We start from the raw sequence: 6,000 nt of genomic DNA on the forward strand, positions 1-6,000 counted from the left end.
GGAAATGTAGGCAATGATCAGGTTCCCAAACAGGTCAGGGTTGCAAGACCTGTTGATAAAAAGCAATAATAATAATAAAGGTCAGGGTCAGCAAGGGGAATATCTATAAAAGAGGGGTATTGATATCTATAATATCCATCTCTCTGAGTTGTTATGAAACTCAGATAACATAAGTAAAGTGCTTTGCCAATCTTAAGGTATAATTATTGATAAAAAATCATACTCTATTGTATTTCTTTTCAGATGAACTATTTTGTTAGCTTTGCTTAATTGTTTTGCTTTGTTAAAAGAGACCTCTTACAGATTAGGAATAATCTATAAATGTTTATAATGTAAAAAGAAAATATCAATAAAACTTTTTTTAAAGAAGAAACATAATTTTGGTCTTGTTTAATAAAGTTCTAGTCCTGGGTAGGGGTTTTCTGGCTTATGTTTAACAACCAGCTCTCCAGGGGAGAAATGTATGTAGACATTTCTAAAATTTAATCTGCATTATTAACATTTTCTCCATCTTTTTATTAAACTTATATAATCAACAAAGCAATAAACCAAGCTCTGATTTCTAGGGTTTACCAATTTCTGAGATGTAAGTACTCATAGCAAAAATTTAACAATCAGGTCTCACAAGCTATTACAAGCCTACCCCAGCACATTCTTGGTCCCAGGACAAGTCATTATCCTGCTATTATTATTTTATATTAAAGTTCTATGGATTATTGTACAGGTGGATAAAATAAGTGTATTTTGTAGTTGAATGAAAGTATGCAGATTTAAGTTCATCTTCTGCAGGCCCCTAAGAGCATTTTCCAGTAGCAGATAGGATGATTGGAATGCTATATCTCTCATCCTATTTCCACATGAATTTGATTTATTCTAAATTTTGGTATTTTGAAAGCCTTTCCCTCCACACAGCTGAGAGATTATGAGTATTTGGTATGGAGACATCAATTTAAAATGTTCTTAAATTTTTATGGATCAATGTTATGATTGGGAAATTGTGGGCAACAGCTTGGTTCTGCGATCAAATGGTCCAATTCTAGTACAGTTTATTGGCTGAGTTCTCCAGGGTGTTTTGAGATACGTATTTGTATGTGAGGATTTGTCATCTGTCAGTCCTTGAAAGACAGAAAGCTTCTGATGTATAATTCTAGCTATCGGGCTGTGTCTTGTTAGATATTCTGTGTAGCTGTTCAGTCATTTTTCAGTCATATCTGTCTCTTTGTGACCCCATTTGGGCTTTTCTTGGCAGAGATACTGCAGTGGTTTGCCATTTCCTTCTCCAGCTTTTTTTCCAAATGAGGAAACTGAGGTCAACAGGATTAAGTAACTTGCCTAGAGTCATATAGCTAGTAAGTATCTGAGGATGGATTTGAACAGACCCGGCACTCTAACCATTGTGCCACCTAGCTGACCTTGGATAGGTGTAGGTGTTAATTTTTGTAGCCTGCAACAATATGCTGCGTAGTTTCTATTTCTTTGCATAATATTCATTTATCGAAAAGTCTGTGCTCCATAAGGATGACCCTTCTATAGTTAGGGGTGGCGATAACCTGATCCTAATTGACATTCTAAACTCCTCAGTTTTGACAGAAAAATCTATGTCAGCCATTTGTTGTGTTTGAAGGACAAACGACACCACAACAACAATCACTTCTCTGTCTAAATATTATTGGCTGAATTCATGTGAATGTTGCCCGTGCAGGCAACTTTTACTTTCAAAGGTTTTAGCTGCATATTTGCCACTGAAATGAATTTTGATGATGATAAACTACAATTAAGCAAACAATTGTAAATGTTCCGCACATCTCTCAGTCCTCCCTTTTAGGTCAAATTCTCTTGATTAAAATAAATTAATGAATACACAGCTAAAGCAAATGCCTTCCACACAATACCAAAAGAGGTTGGATTTTCCTTCTCAGAAACATTTTTTTAAAAAAAGGTATTGTTGTCCCTGGCAGCCTTTCAGAAACCCTGATTTGACCATAAGATGCTGTTGGTGCAATACCAGTTGTCTCCTGCATGCCTATGCCTTTTATGCCCCAGCCTGTCCAGCCTCGACACTCCTAGGGCTGGTCTCTACCTGTTACTCCATTTTGAGCCCAGGTGCTCCTCATTCTGTCTGTCTCAGGTCTGTGTAAATAGTGTGACTGCTCCTATTTGACACTTGCCCCCCATGTCAGACCCTCTTTTCCTCCATTACCTCCATTAATTCTCTTCCCTTACTGACACTCTTTAGTACTACAGCTCTGTCTATAGGCCAAGCTTGGTGTAGCCAATAAGCCTGGCTCAGCTTGAGATCCAGCAGCATCCTGCCCCTCTCTCCCAGAGAAACCCAGCCCTAGGGGCAGTGGTTTTCATGTGTACTTTAAGATAGCACAGAATTGAAAGAATAAATCAATTGTGTTTTGTGACAAGATTGCTAAATTGATGGATAAGGGGAATAGGGTAGAAACCATTCATCTAGATTACAGCAAAGCTTTTGATAAAGTAGCTTGTGGAGAAGATGGAAAGATAGATCTTAGATAATACAAGTGAACTTAACTTCAAAAGGCCAGGAAGAGATAGTGAAGGGCCTTGAGTCCATGACATATGAGGATAGACGGGAAGAACTCAAAGTATTTAGCCTGAAGAACAGAAGACTCAGGGAGGGACATCTGTTGTAAGGAGGAGGGATTAGATTTAAACTGTTTAGGTCTCTATTTCCTGATCTGTAAAATGAAAAGAGTTTAGACTGTATGACCTCTAGCCTCCCTTTCAGCTCTAAATCTATGATGGGTTTGGTTTTGGACATGTTCAGTTTGAAGTGATGGTGGGACATTCAGAAGAATATGAATTTATGCCAAAGGGTAGAAAAATGCTTTAAGAAGTTGGGTAAAACAATGAAAAACAGCATTATTAAAAAGTCTTAAATGCCGACTGCACAAATGGCCCTTTACCAAAAGGAGTATGCAGCCGTAGATGTGGAGAGGTATGGATGATGGTCATTTGGGAGGCTTGATAATTTTACTGGCATTTCATAGGCTAATCTCTGATTATACTCTCATCAAGCAAACCTTTGAACCTAATTAGGGTTCTGAGGGAGTATCATTTTGGGAAGGACTGTGTCCTGCTGGGCTATGATGAAAAAGGTCAGACTGGGTTATTAAAGCAAATGCATTAATTGGCTTCAGTAACCAAATCCTTCACTACCTTCCAGTATCCTCCAATGGTGCACAGTAGTTGGCTGGCATATGGCATTTGTAACAAAGTTTTGAGTCATACCCTTACTGGCAACCGTGACGGCTTTACCACAGGAGAGGGAAAACAAAATTTGTGGATAATTGTCTAGTCTGGATACCAGAAAACTTGAGAATATCTCCAGGGAAGATGAGTAAAGATGGGAGTGAGGTCTTACCAAAGAAAGGTAGTACATATACATTTATTAGGCATAGGATCCCCAACTATTTCCTAGAAGTAAAGGGGAGCAGGATACAGAGACCCCACATTGAATAGAAAGCTTGGAGTTAGAGATGAAAGTCAACTGTCAACATTTTGAAAGAACCTACTATGTGCCAGGCATTGTGCTAAATACTGGGCATACAAAGGCAAAAAAAGAAAAAACAGTCCTTGCTCTTAATCTAATAGGAAAGACAATAAGAAAATAACTGTGTTCAAACAAGATAGAGACAGGAGAAAATGGATATAATCAACTGAGGAAAGGCACTAGCATTAAGGGGGATTGGAAAAAGCTTCTTTCTGAAGGTGGGTTTATAGCCTGAAGTTATAGGAAGCCAAGGCAGCCAGGAGATGGATAGATAAAGAAGGAAGAGAATTCTAGGCACTGGCCAACAGTCAGTGAATTTTTAGAATTGGGGGATGGAGGGTCTTGTGAGAGGAATGACAAGGAGGCCAGTGTATCATATCATAGAGTCCATGGGGATGAGTAAGGTATAAGAAGGCTAGAAGGGACAAGGTTATGAAGAGCTTTAAAAGTCAAATAGAGGATTTTATATTTGATCCTGAAGGTAACCAGCAGCCATTAGGGTTGATTGAATAGGGTGATGGTGATGTGACCAGATCTGAACTTTAAGAAGATCAATTTGATAGCTGAATGGAGGCTGGACTGGAGTGGGGAGAGGCTTGAGGCAGAGAGATCCACCAGCAAGCTATTGAAATAGTCCCAGCATGAAGTGATGAAAGCCTGTGATAGGGGGGTCACAGGTGTCAGAGAAGAGAAAGGGGCACATACAGAAGAATTGATCAAATTAAGCTTTTAAAAAATTGAAAAGGCCTAAAACCTAAATATGTTCAATGATATTGCTGACTGGAGTTCAATCCTAATTTTTTCAGACTGGTTTGTGAGTAGACACTTAGCTACAGAAAGAAATACATCCAGGGGTTTTCTGGACCCAGCTCCAATCATCTGGTATGCCAATTTTCTTTTCTTTTTTTTTTCTTTTCTTTTCTTTGTTTTTCTTTGCTTTTTGGAGGGCAATTGGGGTTAAGTGACTTGCCCAAGGTCACACAGCTAGTTTGTGTTAAGTGTCTGAGGTCGTATTTGAACTCAGGTACTCCTGACTCCAAAGCCGGTGCTCTATTCACTGCGCCACCTAGCCACCCTGTGGTACGCCAGTTTTCAGCCTGAGCATTTACAACTTAGAAATTGGCAAACTACAAATTGAAGTTTGATGTACTGTTTTGTTGACTAGAATGAAGAAAGTAGTGGAGAGAACATTAATAATGCATATTAAACTTAAAAGTGTATCCTAGGTACAATGTTTCCTCCAGAGGACTGATTGTTAAATAGTTACCCAGCACCATTCCCTTAGTACACCTCTTGTAGAGCTCTCACTCAAAACTCCAGATCTTAGAGCCTTGTGGAACTTAAAAGTATTTCAGCTGAGCTTCTAGAATGAAATTAGCTGAGATAAATTTTAAAATAAATAAATAAATGCAAATTTAAACTGGAAAGTCAACTGCCTAAAGGTCTTAAGAGAGACAAGAATAATTTGCATTAAGAAAATGGGAAATGTTTTGTTGACTAACCTTAAGGGGTTTCCTTTCTCAAAGGCAATAAACAAAATGGGAATAAATCAGTGTAATTGCTTTGACTGTGTAAACCCTTGGAAAAATCTCTTCCTATCTGATTTTAATAAAATAAATTCACTAAGTAGAGTATCAAATTTGGACAAATTTTTAAACTGCATTTTCATCTTTCTACTTCAATGATCTTCAATGATATCTTTCCCCACCTGTCAGATCTATGGTGACACTTCTATAACTTAGTACATGAGTTCTCAAATTTTGTGGTCTTTGGACCTCTTTATACTTTTAAAAAATATTGATGACCCCCCCCCCGTCAGAGCTTTTGTTTATTGTGTTGTGATATATCTATCAATATTTAATGTATCAGAAATTAAATGTCTTAGTATTATTATGAAAATAGTTTTGACCTCCAGGAGCTCCTGAAAGGATTGTAGATACATCTAGTCCTGAACCATACTTTGATAACCTCTGATTTAGAAGGTCATTTTATAGAATTGCCTGAGGTTCATAGAGGCCAAGGGGCATGGCCATGGTCAGTCATTCTGCTAGTTAAATATTGGAAGGGGGATTCAAATGAAAATCTATTTAACTCCAGGTCCAGTATTGTATACATTATGATTCAAACTAAGGAATGTTGTAGTTTTTTTCCCCTTTAAGGATTCCCAAAACTAATACTGTGGGCAATTGGTCAAAAGAAAATGCTGAAGATATAGAGTCACAGTGACTAAGTTAATTCATTATAATTGTAGAGGGAAGAAGGATTTTTTTTTCCTTGACCTGGAATTTCCAATATAAATTTCTTCATAGTGTGGAAATATAAACCTGGATCAGGTATGAGGGAAGAGCATATATGCATAGAACATAGACTAAAAACATATTTAATGAGTAGAAAAGAACTGGGAACAAAATAGATGCCCATTCACCGAAGAATGGCTGAACAATTTGTAGTATATGATTGTAATAGAATATTATTGT

Source organism: Petaurus breviceps, unplaced genomic scaffold, assembly GCF_028583685.1.
Source record: "Petaurus breviceps papuanus isolate PSGF00001 unplaced genomic scaffold, PetGlider_PUasm1.0 186, whole genome shotgun sequence".
Classification (NCBI taxonomy): Eukaryota; Metazoa; Chordata; class Mammalia; order Diprotodontia; family Petauridae; genus Petaurus; species Petaurus breviceps.